The following is a 22,794-nucleotide window of genomic DNA, read 5'->3' on the forward strand; positions in this document are numbered from 1 at the left end:
AGTTTGGAACTTTCTCGCAAATGGCAGTTGATGTTAGCTCTGTTGTTAATTTTAAATCTGAGATTGATAATACCTGTGATTAACAAAAATCTAAGAAATAGGGCTACGGCAGGTGTATGGAGTTAAGTTACAAATCAGTCATGATCTCATTGATTGGCGGAACAGGCTCAAGGGGCTAAATGGCCTACTCCTGTCCTACATTCCTGTATTGTGTTGACACTTCACAAACAGTTGGTGGAATGTTGCTCTTATTTATGTGTGCTGTTGATTATCACTGGCTGATCAAGGGCTTCAAGAGTATGCTAACAATAGGAAATTTGTGTCTTGCCTGTTGGGACCCCAATTTACTTCCTCTAATTTTTGCATGCTCTTAACAACTGTTGTGGTTAAATTTGAGATATCTGTTGACTTTTTTTTTTGTCTCCACACTGTTATGCTGCTTAATATATCGGGAAAAGTACATAACTACATTTATTAAAGTTAGTTTACTAAGTATTATAGAATCATAGAAAATTTACAGCACAGAAGGAGGCAATTCGGCCCATCGTGTCTGCGCCGGCTGAGAAACGAGCCACCCAGCCTAATCCCACTTTCCCGCATTTGGTCCATAGTCCTGCAGGTCACGGCTCTTCAGGTGCGCATCCAGGTATTTTTTAAATGAGTTGAGGGTTTCTGCCTCTATCACCCTCTCAAGCAGTGAGTTGCAGACCACCACAGTTTTTGTGAAAAATTTTTTCCTAGTTTCCGCTCTAATCCTTCTACCAATTACTTCAAATTTATGCCCCCTGGTTATTGACCCCTCCGCTAAGGGAAATAGGTCCTTCCTATCCACTCTTATCTAGGTGCCTCATAATTTTGTACACCTCAATCAAATCACCCCTCAGCCTCCTCTGTTCCAAGGAAAACAACCCCAGCCTATCCAATCTGTCATCATAGCTAAAATTCTCCAGTCCTGGCAACATCCTCGTAAATCTCCTCTGCACCCTCTCTAGTGCAATTACATCCTTCCTGTAATGTGGTGACCAGAACTGTGCGCAGTACTCAAGCTGTGACTTAGTGAAGAACTCTTTTTTGGTGAAAAAATGCATTATATGCGAAGTTTAGTAAAGACACGTTGAGCAGATAACTTATGACATGGAACCTTTGTCATAAAATCTGGTATTCAAATCACAATCTTTTGTTCATCATCCTTCACCACCACCACCTCCTGATTTCTTTGTGCTAGGATATGGTACTGGATTGGTAACCCAGAGGTAAATTTAAATCCCACCTTGGCAAATTGTGCAATTGAGTTCAATAAATCTGGTAATTTGTGGGCTAGCACCAGAAAAATAAGCTTCTGGATTGTCTTAAAAACCTAACTAGTTCACTAATGTCTTTCAGGGAAGGGAAATAGCCACGCTGCCAGTGTAGTCTACATGTGACTCCAGTCCCACACTATGTGGTTGACATTTATGCCTTCTAAAGTGCCCTAGCAAACCACCCAGTTGTAAACAATTGCTGCAAAGTTCAATAAGAAGAAAATCGAACGGTCCCACCTAACACCTTTGTGAAATCAATTTCACCATAAGGACTGCAATGTTTCAAGGAAACATCCACCGCCACCTCTCAGGACAACGAGATGGGCAATAAATATGGCCTTGCCCTGTTGCCCACATGCCAAGAACAAATAAAAAAAATACCATGTTTTTCTTTTTTGAGACATACATACATTCCTCTGTAACTGACATTACAGTTAGGAGTGCTGTAAAACACTCCCAACAGTGTTTTTCATCCTTTTCTGTTTCATGATTCTACCCACTTACTTATTACACTTATTTAGATCCCTCCTTTTCTACCACCTTGATGGTGTCTTTTGTTGGTAACTGCCACCACTCTTCCGCAGCTCTCCTATATTTTCCCAGTCTTTCTAAAAATCCCATGTTCTGGTATATTTAGCTCCTTGTCTTGCCCTGGGTGCAACCAGATTTCTGTCCTTGTTATAACAGCATATACACATATATCTGGATTTGGCTTCCAGGCCCTCTTTTATTTGCAATACTCATACCATCAGTACAAAAATAATTTGTTTGGTTGACTGTTTTCCCATCAATTGTTCCACTTGCATTTGTTGCTTAACTATCTGGAATTCTCAACATAAACCCCTCTGCTTCTGTCTCCTCCTCAAAACCCATCTCTTCAATCAAAAGCAAAATACTGCAGATGCTGCAAGTCTGAAATAATCAAGCTTTTGTTTACCCCTCTTAATCTTCCCTTACCGATCTCGGCATATATTTTCCTTGGTACCTATTTGTGAAGCACCTTGGAACCTTTTTATATTAAGCATACCATATCAATGTAAGAAGTTGTTACTTTGTTTTTAAAAAAGTTTGCCATGGGACCGATGGAAAGGATGGGATCTGTGGTGGGATTTTCGTTCACATGATGGATTGTATTAGATTTACTACTGGTTATATAAATGTAAAGTTCTCTATTGACCAAAGTTGTATTGATCCCATTTTGGGCATAATTTAAAATGGCTTTTTGTGGTATTCGAGTAGTCCTTTAATCACTCAATGGTATATGCAGGATTTTTCTGAAACTGTTAAAAGTTATCTCAGATTATTGGAGAAGACTGGAACATTTAAAAATCCAGGACTGGATTGTTCTGATAAAGGGTTAACTCACTTTCCCCCTTTCTCCACGGCTGCTGCTTGACCTGCTGAGTGTTTCTAGCATTTTCTGTTTGTTTAAAAATCCCTTGTAATTTTTGTCTGGTTATGCTCCTATGAAGGGCTTTGGGACGTTTTGCTACATTAAAGGTGCTATATAAATGCAAGTTGTTTATATATTTAGTTGTCTCTTATCCCAATCAGCAACTTGCATTCCTAAACAACTTACCATCAAATGGCATTCTTGGAAAGCTATTCTTGTAAATAGTTTCCTTAAAAATTATTCTATCTGTGATGTAGCTGATGGTACATCCTGGGGTGTTTTTGCACTATATTAGGGGTTCCTAGAACTTTGTCTTCTCTCCCATTCTGTTCCTCTCTTGTATTGATGTTGTCCTGCACTCAATATCTAACCCCAACTACTGTTTTGATTTCTGTTGTGCATTAATCAACTTCCTGAATCTTGATGTCCTCCATACCCTTCGATGGTAGCAATGAAAATTTTGCTACTTTCAATCCCCTATTCTCTTACAAGTCTTAATGAGCACCTATCACCTCTTCCTCTGGCTGCATCCTTGCTCTTTCATCTAATAACATTCTCTGCCTCAGTATCTGACCTCAAGTGGAACACTCACATCTCTCCTGCTAAAGATACCTCAAAGAAATTTGGTTTCGTCATTCATGCCAAACACTTCTTTACTCCTCAACTTAAATCTATCAACAACAATTTGCATTTATATAGGTCCTTAAACAGAGACAAACATCCCACAGTGAAAGAAAATGAGCAGATGCCAAGCTTCTGAGTAATTGAGTTAGGAGATGACCGAAAGCTTGGCCAAAAAGATGGCTTTCAAGGTTGGCAAAGGAGGGACAGGGGCGTAGAGAAATACGAAGGCATTACCTCCAAGAGTGGAGCAGAGGGAAGAGGATGCACAGGATGTCAGGATCAGGAGACTGGAGGAGAGGTAAGGATGATGAAAGTCAAGTGGGGTGAGGCTATGGAGGGATTTGTAGATGTGGACAAGGATTTTACATTCATTGGGGGACAGGAAGCAAATGTAAGCCAGCAAGGATGGGTGTGATGAGCAAGTGGGGTTATTGTAGAACAGTATGTGTGCAGTGAAGTTTTGGACAAGTTGGAGTTTATGGAGGATTGAGGCTAGCAAGGAGGGCATTAAGTTTAGTGGCGAGAAAGGTGGTGATAATGTCAGGGTGATGGTAGGCCACATACCCAAGCTGAAAAAATGCATTTGAAACCAACACTTAAGTACTGTTCCAGTGTCGACTAGCCATCTTTGATAATGGGCCAAGCAATGGAAGATGGCGATAGACAACTCCATGTGTCGTATTATGGCTTTGGGATCTCAAAGATACTGATTGAAAAGTACAAGGAGTAGAGTCTCCATTGTTGCTACCTGAGGGGTTGTGCTGGATACCAACTTCAGTCCTTTGGAATTGAGCTCAGATGGGACAAAGGCCACTTTTGTCTTTCTCGCCTTTCTTCAAGGATAGTAAAGCTCTCAGGGTTTAGATAAGTAAGGTGTATTCCAACAGGGGGAGTAAGTTTGCACTCCATATCTGGCAAACAGAAAATTCTGTGAATTTCTCAGAGGCTTGGTCTGGAGACTCTTAAAGGTGACGATGGATTTCCATGTGTATCAGACATCAGCTGATCAAAAAAAGATCAGAGCTTTGTAGGCACTTTGGCATTTCTGTCTAGGACCTTTTGCCTGCTTCGTGATCTCTTGCTCAGCCGCATCAGTGTGTGAGTGCGCGTGCGGACTTTTTTTTACCTTTCTCTAATTTATCAGATACTAGGGTCAGTACTCTTCTGAACTTTCTTTGAAAGCTCCATATATGCTGTGCTAAATGCTTTTCCTCCTCTCTACATCTCCACTATATTGAAATAGAGATTTCTGGCGGTCATTGTGTTCCATGATCTCAAAATTGTGAAATTTCTTATCTCCTTTGTACAATATTGATGCTTTTAATTTCCAAGCTAGGTATCGCTACATCCTGATTGCCTCGTTGTTTTCAACCTTGCTAATGTCCTACACTGGATCTTGGTGCTTCACCTTGATATCAAAAAACCTTAATCAGAAATTGATTTCTTCGATGGTGTTCTTGTGTGAATATTAATATATTGGATGGACACAGGTGCTTAATTAGGAGAAAAGGCATTATTTGCCTAATCACTGGGTGGGGTTATTACTTTGTGCTTCATTTTGCACTCTATCCCTTAATCCAGCACAGAACCTGAGTCCTGCATTGATGCAGCCACAGTATTCTGCTATTTGTGCTTCAGTATCTGTTTATAATATGTCTATGTCTAAACGTTTTGAGGTATTTTGTTGCAGATGCATTATAGAAGTAAATAACAAAATCCTTTGAAATTGATGAAAAATTGCTTTTACCAAACGAGTTTGAGCTAGATTAGTAGTGAAGATAGACTTCAGCTATTGACCTTGGCAGCTAAATGTCTGTAATCTGTCTTCATTACCACTGTTTGCATAGTGTCATTGGGTTCTTAGAAAAATTCTAGTTGGATTGTAGAAGTACTAGCTCTATACTCTGCATTTTATAAAATACAGTTGAGACCCTTCTGTAAAGAGATTGATTTGGTTTAATGTGTGATGTAATATAATTTATAGGTTTAAAAACTGGAACTGTGCTCGTCCATTATTCAGTTGAATCAGGTGTGTATGAATTACTGCCTTGTTAGTAAAATATCCAAATTATATTTTGGCAGTATTGTGATGTTTATAAATACAAGATAACATAAAGAAATCACTTTGCTTTCCATTGCTTCATCTCTTTGCATTTCTTTTGTTTATTCCCCTTCTCTTCGGTTTCTCTGAGCCATGTGCTTTTCCCTTGCTGGAAAGCAGCCAACCAACCTATTTCACAGCAGTGCCACTTTTCAGCTTGTAGTAGAGGTACGGGATTGGCAAGGGCTGTAAAACTGTCATGGTAAAATTTGGGGGGGGAAAAGGATTACTTATGGTAAAAATGTCAAAAGTAATCAAAATTGTAGTAATAAAACATAGTCATGGATCTGTTTTCTGTTAACTTGGCTGTGTGTGTGTGTGTGTGTGTGTGTGTGTGTGCGTGTGTGTGTCCTCTTCTCTTTTCTTACTCCCTTCTCTCCCCCTCCCCACCTGCCACTTCTGTTGGGTTATATATATTAATCAGACTCATTCTGACAGCCACTTTTAAACTGTTTACTTTTAGCTAAGGGCCTAACATTAAGTTAATGGATATTGGGATTTCAGTGAATAGAATGTGCACACTTGGGTGCATATTTAAAGCTCTTAGAGCTTATGTTCCATTGCTCTGTTATGTTAGTTTTCCAATGTTAGTTTTCCAATGCACGGTACCACCATACTACCCACAAAAGTGGCATTAAATGAGGTGTAAAGTATGTTGAGTGCAAGCTTTTGGTTTCAGTTTTGTATGAAATTTGCAGAGTTTTACATCAAAACACAGGGTTGAGGTCTGATACTATTTAATATTCAGTCTCCTTCTGAGAAGAATTAGTATTAGAGCTTTACTGTACATAATTTTGATTACAGTTTTTAATGAATTGCTATATTGCTTGAATGGTTGAAAGGTGAATTATAAGTAAAGCATTTTTTTTGTCAGTGGAAATAATTTTTCAGTGTGTAGTCAAATGCTTTTCTTTTGATCCATTGCTTGAGGGGAAAAAGCTACACATTCTGCTCACTATAATGTGAACCCTTAGTGTCAGTAATCTTTTCTGCCTGTTAACTTCTTGTGTTGATTCACTGGTTCATATGAGTGACTCAGGTCAATATCATCCCATGAAACTGACGATTCTCTTTTCTAACCATCTAGACCATGTTTAACAAATGATACATTTAATCAAAAGCTGTATTTAAAAATTGTTGGCTGTTTTTTAAAAAAAATGCCATTGCTTTTCCAACCTAGTCCACCTTCTAGGTGATGTTACAGTACAAATGACCACTGCTTAAAATGTGGTATATTCTGGAGAATTGCAGGACTGCTGCAAGATCTTGCTGGTTACTTGAGGTCAGCTTTATAGACATAAAGTGTTTTGACACTGATGCCAATCATTGACTTATGCATCTCTCTCGCCAATTTTCTGCTGTACTATTTTATCCTGAATATTATTGACTCCTGATTGGGGTGCAGTTCCATGGCCATCAATTACCCTCTGCTACTACCAAGTGGCCATATTCACATGTGAACCTTGATGTTGAGTGTTGGTCAGCTATGCAGTGGCATCGCAGCTGAGCCCAACCCCGTCTTCATCCAATGTCTGCGGACACATACTTTCAAATAGGAGGGTTCACTGAGAGAACCATGGTGATTTTTTTTCTTTTGCCCATTCCCTAAGGCCAATTCTAGCACTGCTACTGCTGCCCTGGTTGAGGTCTGTTAACTCATGGGATTGGACTTGAGTAACAAATTTTTCTAAGATCGGTTTTAAATTTATTTTTCACTAATTTAATTTTATGTCCTCTTGTTCTACTGGCCGACTGACAAAGTAATATTCTGGATCCACCTTATATGTGCCATTTAATATTTTACATATCTGTGAGATTTTCCTTTAATCATTATCACTCTAGATTGTAGAGTTAAGGTTTCTTGACACAATTCTCATGCAGAAGTACCAAAGCCTTGTATAACTGATGTATAATATTCCGAGTTTTGTACTTTATTGACCTAACAATACTTTCAAGGACCCAATTTGCTTTTCTTCAGCTACCTCCCATCTCTTGTGAACCTCTAATGACCAATCAATGACTGCTCCAAGTCCTTTTCCTGCTCTTACTTTTAATGGCCACCCAGGCATGGAGTCGACAAGCCTTGAGTTGCCTGGTTTTGGGTGCATAACACAGCAGTTATTTATTAAAAATTACATCAGCCATTTCTGAATTCATTCACTTATCTAAATGAACTTGCAACCTCCTTATTACCAACCCTAGCGTTCATTTTCATTTCATCTGCAAATTTAATAATGGTACTATCTATAGTGTTAGATCAACGGAGTAGGTTAATCCAAATTATATAGATTCAGATGCCAGAGATAAATCAACTTGTTGGTTTTATTAACATCAAGAGAAAGTACAAGTAATTTTGTACGTCTGTATACTTACACATAGGATATCCATTGGGGTCTGCAAACTACAAACCAATACGGGCTAATAGTCGTCATGGAATACCAAATAATTACTGAAAGTGAGCCTATTTATACACCTAGACAGACAATGCCAGATGACTTCCTCTGAACCTAGCAAGTCTGAGATTATCATGTGATCTTTGTGTCCTATGCTACTACACCAATAGATTGGCAATTGTCGCAGCACATACACTCCATTCTCATTTGAATGCGGGTGGCGTTTCATTTCTTATCAGTAAAAGGTGAGACAATTTTTCATTGTTATAAACATCATACCGTACCTGAATAATAATAACAACTGAAACCGAGACATGTTGTTTCCAAACTAGCTATAATTCTAAGCACAAACCCTTTTATGCTTAAATTACCTTAAACGCACACCTCCCGCTTACTTAGGATTCCGCACACCAAAGCTAACGACCTAATCTGAACCGTGTGTTAGCCATTATCACACAGAACACATTCTCATAATAAAAAGATATTAATTCTGACTTCTGTATTGTTAGGCTATTTTTCCTATTGTACTCTATCCTACATATAGCCTCAAGATCATTGATAAAAATAATGAATAGTAAATGAACCAGCAGAAAGCCTTGGGGAACATTACTCATCAGTCCCCAATTTGAATCTTTCAAATAATAGCTACTCTGTTTATACAATTTCACCCAACTCCCAATTCTGTGTGCGAGCCTAAATGGGGAGTATTGGTAGGTTGTTAAACTATGGGGCATCACAGCTGAGCTGCTCTCGCCTGATGTTCACACATATGCACTTTCCAGCATGATTTAGATAGTGATCACGTGCAAGAATGCTATCTCTTTTCTCTTCCTGTCCCTTAGCCCAGGAGCTGAGGTCAGTTGTAACATTTGGCTCAGATCATCTAACTTGAGATGGACTGGTAATTAAGCCTGAAATTTTCAGGTCTGGACGGCTGCCAATTGAACCAGCAGGAGAGCATCAGCCCTATTCCCAGCCAAATATTCATCCAGTTGCTTTTAAAATGGTTTGATGCAGAAATAACCATTTTATTTGGGAGCCTCTTCCACATGTCCACAATTCCAGGGTTGAGGACCGGGAAGGTAAGAATCCTAATCTAAATTGTTGTTTGAAATGTAATTACTTCATATTTCTGAACATCAGTTTTGTGTTCTCAGTTCATGAACTTAAGTGTTGAGTTTCAGCAGGCTATTTGACTTTCAGAAGATCACAGTTGAGCATAATCCTGTCCTTGCCTGGTATCCATACATGTACATTTTCCAGCAGAAGTCACTGGGCATCAATCAGAAGGAGGAACTCCTCGCATACGAGCAATTTAGTGCTTGTTTCAGCATTTCATAGCGTGTTTCACTCTGAAATACTCTGTAGATAACCGCATGCTGTGCCGTGGGAGTGGCAGGATGCAAGTATGACAAATGAAGCATTTTTACCTATGTTGAATCATTATATTGATTTCTTTCTGTCACCGTGCACATGGGATTTACAAACCCAGATCTAGCTAATTGATATAAGTAGCCCCACTGTATAGATGTTTTGTCCGTTCAGTTATCTGAGGGAAGGGCCAAGCCATTCAATTCAAATACAAACAGATGGTACCCAACTCAATACAAATGGGGTACGGTAGCATAGTGGTTATGTTACTGGACTAGTAATCCAGAGGCCTGGACCAATAATCCAGAGTCATGAGTTCAAATCCCGCCACGGCAGCTGGGGAATTTAAATTCAATTAATTAAATAAAATATGGAATTTTAAAAAAAACTAGTATCAGTAATGGTGGCCATGAAACTACCGGATTGTTGCAAAAACCCATCTGGTTCACTAATGTCTTTAGGGAAGGAAACCTGCCGTCCTTGCCCGGTCTGGCCTATGTGTGACTCCAGACCCACAGCAATGTGGCTGATTCTTAATTGCCCTCTGAAATGGCCAAGCAAGCCACTCAGTTGTAAAATCTCGCTTAAAAAAAGTCATAAGAAGAATAAAACCGGACGGACCACCTGGCATCGTGCCACTAGGCACCGGACACGACAAAGGCAAACCAAGCCCAGTCAACCCTGCAAAGTCCTCCTCACTAACATCTGGGGACTTGTGCCAAAATTGGGAGAGTTGTCCCACAGACTAGTCAAGCAATAGCCTGACATAGCCATACTCACAGAATCATACCTTTCATACCTTCCTGTCCCACCGGCAGGACAGACCAACCAGAGGTGGCGGTACAGCGATATACAGTCAGGAGGGAGTAGACCTAGGAGTCCTCAACATTGACTCCAGACCCCATGAAATCTCATGGCATCAGGTCAAACATGGGCAAGGAAACCTCCTGCTGATTACCACCTACCGTCCTCCCTCAGCTGATGAATCAGTCCTCCTCCATGTTGAGCACCATTTGGAGGAAGCACTGAGGGTAGCAAGAGCACCGAATGTACTCTGGGTGGGGGACTTCAATGTCCATCACCAAAAGTGGCTCGGTAGCACCACTACTGGCCGAGTCCTGAAGGACATAGCTGCCAGACTGGGCCTGCGGCAGGTGGCGAACTAACACGAGGGAAAAACCTACTTGACCTCATCCTCACCAATCTACCTGTTGCCGATGCATCTGTCCATGACAGTATTGGTAGGAATGACCACCACACAGTCCTCCTGGAGATGAAGTCCTGTCTTCGCACTGAGGACACAGTGCCATGCAACACGTTGGATAATCACCGTGCTAAATGGGATAGATTCAGAACAGATCTAGCAGCTCAAAATTGGGCCTCCACGAGGCGCTGTGGGCCATCATCAGCAGCAGAATTGTATTCCAGCACAATCTGTAACCTCATGGCCCGGCGTATTCCTCACTCTACCATTACCAACAAGCCAGGGGATCAACCCTGGTTCACTGAGGAGTGTAGAAGAGCATGTCAGGAGCAGCAACAGGTGGACCTAAAAATGAGGTGCCAACCTGGTGAAGCTACAACTCAGGACTACATGCATGCTAAACAGCGGAAGCAACATGCTATAGACAGCTAAGCGATTCCACAACCAATGGATCAGATCAAAGCTCTGCAGTCCTGCCACATCCAGTTGTGAATAGTGGTGGACAATTAAACAACTAATGGGAGGAGGAGGCTCTGTAAACATCCCCATCCTCAATGATGGTGGAGTCCAGCACATGAGTGCAAAAGACAAGGCTGAAGTGTGTGCAACTATCTTCAGCCAGAAGTGTCAAGTGGATGATTCATCTCTGCCTCCTCCTGATATCCCCACCATCACTGAAGCCAGTCTTCAGCCAATGCGATTCACTCCACATGATATCAAGAAACTGCTGAGTGCACTGGATACACCAAAGGCTATGGGCCCCGACAACATCCCGGCTGTAGTGCTGAAGACTTGTGCTCCAGAACTAGCCAAACTGTTCCAGTACAGCTACAACACTGGCATCTACAAGACAATGTGGAAAATTGCCCAGGTATGTCCTGTCCACAAAAAGCAGGACAAATCAAATCCGGTCGCTTACTGCCCCATCAGTCTACTCTCAATCATCATGAAAGTGATGGAAGATGTCGTCGACAGTGCTATCAAACGGCACTTACTCACCGATGCTCAGTTTGGGGTCCGCCAGGACCACTCGGCTCCTGACCTCATTACACCCTTGGTCCAAACATGGACAAAAGAGCTGAATTCCAGAGGTGAAGTGAGAGTGACTGCCCTTGACATCAAGGCAGCATTTGACCGAAGGAGCCCTAGTAAAATTGAAGTCAATGGGAATCATGGGGAAAACACTCCAGTGGCTGGAGTCATACCTAGCACAAAGGAAGATGGTAGTGGTTGTTGGAGGCCAATCATCTCAGCCCCAGGACATTGCTGCAGGAGTTCCTCAGGGCAGTGTCCTAGGCCCAACTATCTTCAGCTGCTTCATTAGTGACTTTCCCTCCATCATAAGGTCAGAAATGGGGATGTTCACTGATGATTGCACAGTGTTCAGTTCCATTCGCAACCCCTCAGATAATGAATCAGTCCGAGCCCGCATGCAGCAAGACCTGGACAACATCCAGGCTTGGGCTCATAAGTAGCAAGTAACATTCGCGCCAGACAAGTGCCAGGCAATGACCATCTCGAACAAGAGAGAGTCTAACCACCTCCCCTTGACATTCAATGGCATTACCATTGCCGAATCCCCCACCATCAACATTATGGGGGCCACCATTGACCAGAAACTTAACTGGACCAGCCACATAAATACTGTGGCTACAAGAGCAGGTCAGAGGCTGGGTATTCTGCGGCGAGTGACTCACCTCCTGACTCCCCAAAGCCTTTCCACCATCTACAAGTTAGGTGCAGAGGCAGATAATGTTATGGAAGTAGAAGCAAGTAGTATTTGTGATAGAGAGGACGTGGGGTTGAAAGCTCAGTTCGGATCAGCCTGAGACGGTTTCTGGGGAACAGGTTATGACAGGCACCAAAGATAATGGCTTCGATCTTCCCAGCGTTTATTAGGAGGAAGCTGGGATTTATCCAGGACTGGATGTCACAGTGACAGTTTGAGAGACTTGGTGGAGAGGTAGAGCTGGGTGTCATCAGCACACGTGAAAGCTGTCTCTGTGTCTGCGGATGATGTCGTCAAGGGATAACGTTTAGTTGTGGAAAAGAGGGACATTGGGGGACGACACAGGTGGTGGTTCAGGGGTGGGAAAAGAAGCCATTGTTAGAGATGCTGTGCTACATTCAGATAGCACCTTCTGACTTCCTTTCCCTTTCTTTAATATTGCAGACAAAGCCTTCCACTTTGTGCGAATAAATAGGTTTCAGGTAAGATAAATTAGCCAAAGTTTAAGGTCCAGAAGCTCTTTTTATAATAGAGTAGTATTTTTCTACTAACGGATAATTTGGTTAATATCAGTCACCTGGAACTTTTTTTATTCAAGCATAAGGTGGGAATGAGGGAATGGCATTCAGCTCAGCCTTTCATCCAGATCCATGCAGATTATTTTCATAAAAGAACATAAGAAATTATTGCACAATTATGGAAATTAAGGAAGAAAGTTTCGCTGTAACATTTAACCAGTTTTAGAGAAAAGGCAAGCGAAGTGCCAAATCACCTAGGAGAATTCAAAGTTAATAGAGCATTTAGAGACCCTAAAAGGATGAAAAGCTTTATTTGATGAATAAAAATCCAGTATGCATTTCTAATTTTTATGAAAATTGTATCCACTCATTTTTCTTGCAAAAAAATCTCTCGGCATAAAAAAATGTGGACGGTTAAAGGAAAACTATGGACTGGATGTGCTCATGCCATCCTGAACAGTTACCCAGAATCGCTGGATGAAGGAAAGGTAGTGGCATTCCCCAAGTGCAGTGATACTAGATTTATCCACAAAACAGCAGTAATGCTATAGAATACTAACTGGCTCTCCAATGGGCACTACAGTCACTGTAGCACAGCAAAAGGGGAAGATGCTGCAATGGGGGCACTTTGGGAATTATTCTGCCACCTTCTGAAGTCGACAAAGATCATGTGTGGACATGTGATATATCTAGTAAAATATAACTATTAAGCCAGAGTACAGGATTTTCTGTTCAATCCCTGGACTCGCTACAAATAACCGAGAAATTGGATAGTTAAAGGCAGACTCCTGCCATTAGCAGCAAAGGGTCGCCTCCAAGATTGGCCTGAGACACTGAACTTGGGCTTTTCAGACTTGAAAGGGAGAGAAATTAGGAGAGGTGACCAAAAGCTTGGTCAGAGATGTAGGTTTTAAGGAAAATCGTAAGGGAGAAGAGAGAGCTGAAGAAAGAGGAGTTTTGGAAGGGGACCTCGGTGACTGAATCATGGCCGCCCTCCTTTTGCCCCAAGAGGGCACAGTCAGAGGAACAGAATGTTTGAGAAGGAGGATGTAGGGCTAGTGGAGGTTACAGAGTTAGGGAGAGGTAAGACAATGGGGCTTTTAAAGATCAGAGCAAAAATTTTAAATTTGAGGTGCTGGGGAACTCGGGGGCAAATGTTAATCAGAGAGGGCACTGGTAATGGATGTGTGGGATTAGTGAAGGATAGGATATGGAGCAGCAGAGTTTTGAACAAGCTGGAGTTTGGGGAATGGGAGGCTAGCCAGGAGAGCATTGGGATAATAGAGTCTGAAGGTGACAAAACAGCAGTAATGCTATAGAACACTAGGTAGAGGAATTCGCTTGTGAGTAACCTATTGAAGTTGGATAATGGATACTTTTATCTTGATACTGGGGCTCCAGGAGAACAATACTAACTACCTCCAAGTATTGCTCTTCCCCTTTTGCTGTGCAACAGTGACTGTAGTGCCCATTGGAAAGCCAGTCGCAACTACTGTTGACACCCGAGGAAAGTTGGATCCTAGATCCTGTTGGAGGTGCAAAGTTTGGCTGCTGCCAACAGTACGAGATATATATATATAGTTCCTAATATTCTCAAGATTGTAAAAGAAAATTTAGATTGCTTGAAAATTACCATATGGATTCTCCTAAATCCTAAGTGGCACCAAGTTCCCTTCAAGTGTATTAAAATGTCCCTTGTATGCTTCATGTGTGTTTCAGATTCTCATTATGTCTTTTTTTATTTGCTCATGGGATGTGGACATCGCTGGCAAGGCCAACATTTATTGCCCATCCCTAATTGTTCTTGAGAAGGTGGTGGTGAGCCGCCTTTTTGAACCGCTGCAGTCCGTGTGGTGAAGGTTCTCCCACAGTGCTGTTAGGTAGGGAGTTCCAGGATTTTGATCCAGCGACGATGAAGGAATGGCGATATATTTCCAAGTCGGGATGGTGTGTGACTTCGAGGGGAACATGCAGGTGGTGTTCCCATGTGCCTGCTGCCCTTGTCCTTCTAGGTGGTAGAGGTCGCGGGTTTGGGAGGTGCTGTCGAAAAGCCTTGGCGAGTTGCTGCAGTGCATCCTGTGGATGGTACACACTGCAGTCATGGTGCGCCGGTGGTGAAGGGAGTGAATGTTTAGGGTGGTGGATGGGGTGCCAATCAAGCGGGCTGCTTTGTCCTGGATGGTGTTGAGCTTCTTGAGTGTTGTTGGAGCTGCACTCATCCATGCAAGTGGAAAGTATTCCATCACACTCCTGACTTGTGCCTTGTAGATGGTGGAAGGGCTTTGGGGAGTCAGGAGGTGAGTCACTCGCCGCAGAATACCCAGCCTGTGACCTGCTCTTGTAGCCACAGTATTTATGTGGCTGGTCTGTTATCACATAACCAACTGCTGCTTATGGGAAGTGATGGGAATTTGTACAGTTCATGATGACATCCTTTGGAAACCACAAAGACTGAATGTTATTTGAACTGGCTGCCTTTATCTAGCTATCTCTTAAAACTGATTTTACATGTGTCTTTTTGTGTCTGAGACAACCCTCCAGAAAGAAGCAATTTGCATTTATATATCACCTTATCAGGTCCTCAATGTTCCAAGGCACTTTACAATCAGTGAATTACTTTGTGAGATGCAGTCACTAATATGTAGACACATGTGGCAGCCAATTTGCTCATAGTAATGTCCCACAAACAGCAAGTGAATGAATGACCAGATAATCTATATTTTGGTAGTGTTGGTTTAGGGAGGAATCTTGGCCAGGACACGTGGAGCACTCCCTGCTCCTCTTCATGTCGTGTTCTGGCTCTTGCATCCTCCTGAGAAGGCAGAGGGGGCCTCAGTAAAATGTCTCATCCAACCGATGCAACCTCTGAAAATTCAGCACTCTCAGTACTGCACTGAAGCATTAGCCTGGATTGTGTGCTTAATTCTGTAGTGGGGCTTGAACCCATAGCCTTCTGACTACAGGGCATTCTCAAGGGGGAGGGTGAGCAGGCAGAGGTCGTGGTCCACATTGGGACCAACGACATAGGTAGGAAGGGAGATGAGGTCCTGCATCAAGAATTTAGGGAGCTAGGTAGCAGATTAAAGAGCAGGACCTCAAAGGTTGTAATCTCTGGATTACTCCCAGTGCCACGGGCTAGTGAGTATAGAAATAGGAGGATAGAACAGATGAATGCATGGCTAAAGAGTTGGTGCAGGAGGGAGGGTTTCAGTTTCCTGGATCACTGGGCCTGCTTTTGGGGAAGGTGGGACTTGTACAAGTCAGACGGGTTGCACCTGAACCAGAGCGGGACAAATATCCTTGCGGGGAGGTTTGCTAGCACTGTTGGGGGGGGGTTTAAACTAACTTGGCAGGGGGATGGGATACAGAGTGGAGCTACAATAGGGGGTGATGTGCAGCCAAATATAGAGAAAAAAACAAGTCAGCTTGGAAGACAGGGCAAATATGTGAGGGCAAGGCTGGATGGCATCTATTTTAATGCAAGGAGTCTTGCGAATAAGGTGGATGAACTGAAGGTGTTGATAAACACATGGGAGTATGATATTGTTGCTGTCACAGAGACATGGTTGAGGGAGGGGCAAGACTGGCAGCTCAATATTCCGGGGTACAGAATCTTCAGGCGAGACAGAGGGGGAGGTATAAGAGGAGGGGGGGTCGCAATATTAATTAAAGAATCAATTACTGCCATAAGCCATAAGGAGGGATGATATATTAGCAGGTTCCTCTAATGAGGCCATATGGGTGGAGCTTAAAAACAAAAAGGGGGCAAGCACTTTGATAGTGTACTATAGGCCCCCAAACAGTCAGGGGGAGATAGAGGAACAGATATGTAGGCAAATCTCAGAAAATTGTGCAAATAATAGGGTAATAATAGTGGGGGATTTCAACTTCCCCAATATTAACTGGGATACTCAGAGTGTAAAAGGCTTAGAGGGTACAAAATTCTTAACGTGCATCCAGGAGAGCTTTTTGAGCCAGCATGTAGAAAGTCCTACAAGAGAGGGGGCGGTACTGGACCTAATTCTAGGGAATGTGGCCGGCCAAGTGGAAGAAGTGCTAGTAGGTGAGCACTTTGGTGACAGTGACCATAATTCGGTGAGATTTAAGGTGGTCATGGAAAAGGACAGGGAGGGGCCGGAAATAAAGGTTCTAAATTGGGGGAAGGCCGATTTTAATAGGATAAGGCAGGATCTGGCCAAAATGGACTGGGATCAGCTGCTTGTAGGAAAATCCGCATCGGAGCAATGGGAGTCTTTCAGAAGGGAGATTGAGACCATACAATGGCAACATGTTCCCGTAAAGGTCAAGGGTGGTTCCAAGAACTCCAGGGAACCTTGGATGTCAGGGGATATACGAGAATGGATTAGGAAAAAAAGGAGGGCTTTTGGCAGATACAAAAGGCTAAAGACGGAGGAAGCCCTAGAGGAGTACAAAAAGTGCAGGGGGATACTTAAAAAGAAATTAGGAGATCAAGGAGCGGCCATGAAATAACACTGGCGAGCAAAATAAAGGAAAATCCTAAGATGTTTTATAAGTATATTAAGGGTAAGAGGATAACTAGGGAAAAAATAGGGCCCATTAGGGACAAAAATGGCAATCTGTGTGTGGAGCCGGCAGATGTAGGAGGGGTTCTAAATGAATTTTTTGCATCTGTTTTCACTATGGAGAAGGACGATGTAGACATAGAAATACGGCAGGGGGACTGTGATATACTCGAACATATTAACATCGAGCGGGAGGAGGTATTGGCGGTTTTAGCAGGCCTAAAAATGGATAAATCCCCAGGCCCGGACGAAATGTATCCCAGGCTACTGTGTGAGGCAAAGGAGGAGATTGCGGGGGCTCTGACACATATATTCAGAACCTCTCTGGCCACAGGGGATGTGCCAGAGGACTGGAGAACCGCTAATGTAGTACCATTATTCAAGAAGGGGAGTAGGGAAAAACCGCGGAACTACAGGCCAGTGAGCCTAACATCAGTGGTAGGAAAATTATTGGAAATAATTCTGAAGGACAAAATTAGTCTCCACTTGGAGAAGCAAGGATTAATCAGGGATAGTCAACATGGCTTTGTCAAGGGAAGATCATGTCTGACTAATTTGATTGAATTTTTTGAGGGGGTGACTAGGCGTGTGGATGAGGGTAACGCAGTGGATGTGGTATACATGGATTTCAGTAAGGCCTTCGATAAAGTCCCCCACAGGAGACTGGTCAAGAAGGTACGAGCCCATGGAATCCAGGGTGCCTTGGCACTTTGGATACAAAACTGGCTTAGTGGCAGAAGGCAGAGGGAGATGGTCGAAGGTTGTTTTTGTGACTGGAAGCCTGTGGCCAGTGGGGTACCACAGGGATCGGTGCTGGGTCCCTTGCTGTTTGTGGTCTACATTAATGACTTGGATATAAATGTAAAAGGTATGATCAGTAAGTTCGCTGATGATACAAAGATTGGTAGGGTGGTAAATAGCGAGGAGGATAGCCTCAGTCTGCAGGACGATATAGATGGGTTGGTCAGATGGGCGGAACAGTGGCAAATGGAATTTAACCCGGAAAAGTGCGAGGTGATGCACTTTGGAGGGACTAACAAGGCAAGGGAATACACAATGAATGGGAGGACCCTAGGCAAGACAGAGGGTCAGAGGGATCTTGGTGTGCAAGTTCACAGATCCCTGAAGGCGGCGGAACAGGTAGATAAGGTGGTAAAGAAGGCATATGGGATACTTGCCTTTATTAGCCGAGGCATAGAATATAAGAGCAAGGAGGTTATGATGGAGCTGTATAAAACACTGGTTAGGCCACAGCTGGAGTACTGTGTGCAGTTCTGGTCGCCACACTACAGGAAGGATGTGATCGCTTTGGAGAGGGTGCAGAGGAGATTCACCAGGATGTTACCAGGGCTGGAGCGCTTCAGCTATGAAGAGAGACTGGGAAGATTGGGTTTGTTTTCCTTGGAGCAGAGGAGGCTGAGGGGAGACATGATTGAGGTGTACAAAATTATGAGGGGCACAGATAGGATGGATACTAAGGAGCTTTTTCCCTTCGTTGAGGGTACTATAACAAGGGGACATAGATTCAAGGTAAAAGGCGGGAGGTTTAGAGGGGATTTGAGGAAGAACTTTTTCACCCAGAGGGTGGTTGGAGTCTGGAACTCACTGTCTGAAAGGGTTGTGGAGGCAGGAACCCTCAACATTCAAGAAGCATTTGGATGAGCACTTGAAATGCCATAGCATACAAGGCTACGGACCAAATGCTGGAATATGGGATTAGAGTAGACAGGGCTGATGGCCGGCGCGGACACGATGGGCCGAAGGGCCTCTATCCGTGCTGTATAACTCTATGACGCTATGACTGAGGTGAGAGTGCAACATCTGAGCCAAACTGACACTTAAGAACTGAATGGTTCTGGGTATCTGGTATTGTATTTGTCAGCAAGCACTTCCAGCTGTAACTCTATTAGTTAGAATACCATTATCTTTCTAATGCAAAATTATATCAAAATTCAAATGAATTTCCGTACCAAGTACAACATAATGTTACTTTTGGAGATTTCAATGTGGATTTGAAGGGTGAAACAAGAGGAAGGATGTAATGACTTTGGATTTGCATTTGCTGTTTTTGCTGCCATGATAATTTGAATAAGACTACTGATGTTTGTTTAAGCACAATATAAAATGCGCTATTGTTTAAAAAAAATTCTTGAATAGTCTGCCTATTTTGCACTTTGTAAAAATCTAGATTAGATAGTCATAGCACCATATCATGAGTGAAGGCTATTTTAGCAGTCTGCTAAGGATTACTTACTTTAAAAGAAAATACGAAGACAATATTCATTTTCTAACTCACATTAGGTATGTATTAAGATTTTTTTTTAAATGTAACTACTTTTTCTCTAATTGACACCCACTGAGATGGCAATGTTGCTTTAATTTTAAAATGCATGTATTGTACGAAAGTTGCACGAGTTGGAATTACATTTCCTAATTTCACCTTGTGCGTCTAGAATTTATATTTGGGAGGACTTTTGGATCATTCTGGATAGATTAACAAAGATGGTCAGAATGCCTTCTTCATCCTTAATTATCTTGTAAGCAAGCCACTTAAATTATATTCAGCTGAGCCTATGGCTTTACAAACCCAGGTCCTTCATCTTTTTTTGTTTTTAGAATAAAGCTTAATCTACAGCTTGCTCTTCGCAAGTAATGATTATGTGGAACTTTGATTTTATTCTGTCTGTAAAATAGATATGGAAATACAAATTAAATATTTACTAATCTTTTCTCTATTTGAGAACTTTTTGTGAGACTAGAATTCTAATTTTGTCTAGATGTTTGGATGTTAATGCTTTTAATCTTGTTTATTTAATTTACATACTGAAAGATGTAGGCTAGTTTTTTTTTAAAAATTATCAGTAAGATTGGAAAGTTATTTGGCCAATGAGGAAAGCCTATTGAGTCTTTTATTTTCTCTCTTCCCCAAAGAGCACAATGCAGCACCGCAATACAGAAGTTGATTCATATATTCTTATGCAATATGTTAATTACATAGAGTACTTTAGGGTTTTCTGATGGGAGCAGCATTACTACAAAGGTGTTCTTGATTTACAGTCAATTCTGTAATGAGCCTCCCTTTCTGGCTGCATGTAGTGACACCACTATTCCCAGCCTGGAGACTGCACTGCTGTAAATGACTGGGGTTGATTTTAGGTACATAATTTGTATGTAACTATCCTCCACTCACTGCAATTTGCTGCAGAAATAATCAATTTGTATTATATAACCGTCCTCCACTCACTGTATTTTGCTGGAGAAATCACCCTGCTTTTATCAGGAGACGTTGTAGTTTCGGTCATGAGTTCTCTTTGCTGTAGTTCGTAGAGACTCTTTAAATAGTCACTGTAGACTGTTTGCTGTAGTGTGCTGTTTAAGTAGACACTGTTTGCTGAGTAAATACGCCTTGCTTGCTGCGTAAATAGACTTTGTTAGCTGTAAAATAGACTCTATGCTGTCAGTCTTGCCGTAAGTCCCGTCCAGCCTCCAACTCGTTGGCTGACAGTACAACTCATTGGCTGACACGGTGGTGTCAATAGACACTCTGTCCCTTTATGACTGTGTGATCCTGCTACAGCTACGAACAGGCAAACATCTTTATAACTTTTTCCAATGTTAGAAGCTGACCACAGCCACAATAGATAGGTAAGTTCTGTGGACAATTATGAAGAACAGCTTACAGGAAACTGAAGGAGGTCTGTTTAGGCAAGTTGGACCATAGTGTCAACTTGGGAAAATCAAAAGGGAAATATGAAAGCCATTTTCTGTATATACTTATGAAGGAACGAACTTGTATTTATATAGGATCTTTCACAACCTCAGGACGTCCCAAAGACTTCACGGCCAATGAATTACTTTCTGAAGTGTGGTCACTGTTATAATGTAGGGAAACGTGGCACCAATTTGCGCACAGCAAGGTCCCACAAACAGCAGTAAGATAAATGACCAGTTTAACTGTTTATTTTTGTAGTGTTGATTGAGGGATAAATGTTGACCAGGTCACCTGGAGAACTCTTCTTTGAATAGTGCCATGAGATCTTTTATGTCCACCTGAGAGGACAGATGGGACCTCAGTTTATCATCTTGTATGAAAGACGGCACACCTCCGACAGTGCAGCACTCCCTCAGTATTGCACTGAAGTGTCGGCCAAGGTTATGTGCTCAAGTCTTGGAATGGGGCTTGAACCCACAACCATCCGACTGAAGCGACAGTGCTACCACTGAGCCACAGCTTTAGTCGAGTTAATCTTCCTTTTCACCTTCCTACAACACTTTCTATATTACTCATGATTATCTTCAGTATTTACTAGCCCTAACTTTATCATAGTCCTTCATTTTAAGTTTGTGTCATTGTAATAATCTATTTATCCTTGGAACTCCATTTGATGCACCCCTTTTATGCCTTATTGGAATATCTTTACTTTGCACTCTTAAAATAACAATAACAACTTGCGTTCGTTTGTTTGTATATACTTATTTTAAGCATGGCTAACAAGATTTCTTACTTTGTCTCTTTACTGGAGGTAATGTGCTAAATTTTCAGTGCATTTTAGTCTTCAAACCGTAAAATATTAGCCACTTTTACTGTTACCATGAGTTCATGTGCCTCAAGTATCGTATATTCTGTGCACATATTTACAATTCTATTTTGGAAGTGCTAATTCAAAATACAAAGCTGTATGTGTTATGGCTGGGATATTGTGGTCTTAAGGTATATACGAGTATTAAGGCTATAAGAATTTCTTATGACTTGAAACTTCAGCTACCTTCAATGCAGGTACATAGTGGAACAGTGAGCTGTTTCAACTGCACCACTAACGCTATTACTGCTTTTGTACTGTGTAAAACATTTCTGAGGTAAAAAATAAAAATGTTTCTGGCAAAATTTTAAAAAAATTATAAGGCTGTAAACCAGTTCTCAAGTCTCTAAAGCAGCACTGGATGACGATGCAGTATATCTAAAGCTTTAAACATGGAGAAACAGAATCTAATCCATTGTACTTTCCTGAAGCTTTGAAGCTCTAAAGCCTTTGTTCCAGCTCTAAAGCTACACTATTTGGTTGGGCACTCTTTGTAATGGTTAGACGTCATTCATTATTTCAATCCATCCTGAAGGGATCAGAATCATATTGGCTTAGCCAAAATTAATGTGCACAGTTTATGAAATAACTTTCTTATGCATGATAAAGACCATGAAGATGAACCTGCTGGTCTCTGCTCTCTTGTCTCTGAGCTCTGTAGACCTCTGTCTTTCACACTCTGAACCTCCTGCAGTGAGAACACAGTTCGATCAATAACTCAATAACTTTTTTCGTGCAGTAATTATCTGTGTGATATTACTTGGACACTGCATTTCTTTATTACCCCTAAGATAAAAGCTTTTTATGTCAACTGCAGATCCTTTTGTTTAAAAAGAAGTAACAATAGCATACTTTGTATCTATAAAATTATGAATATAAGTTAAAGAAAAATATTTGAATCAATTATTTAAGTCAATTCATTGCAATATATTTACTGAATTAGTTTAATAATTTTAATTGACATTTTCATATTGTGAAGAAACAATGGAACATCTATGGTGATTTAATTTATTGGTGACATTTCTAAAAGTGTTGG

At 41.7% G+C, this 22,794-nt stretch overlaps 1 protein-coding gene across 1 annotated transcript in view; it reads left to right on the forward strand.

Annotated features, from left to right (window-relative positions):
* Positions 1–22,794, forward strand: part of tbca (tubulin cofactor a) — a 66,662-nt gene that overhangs the window by 39,207 nt on the left and 4,661 nt on the right. The gene's annotated exons all lie outside the window — the stretch shown is intronic.

This window comes from Heptranchias perlo, chromosome 4 (genome assembly GCF_035084215.1).
Source record: "Heptranchias perlo isolate sHepPer1 chromosome 4, sHepPer1.hap1, whole genome shotgun sequence".
Taxonomy (NCBI): Eukaryota; Metazoa; Chordata; class Chondrichthyes; order Hexanchiformes; family Hexanchidae; genus Heptranchias; species Heptranchias perlo.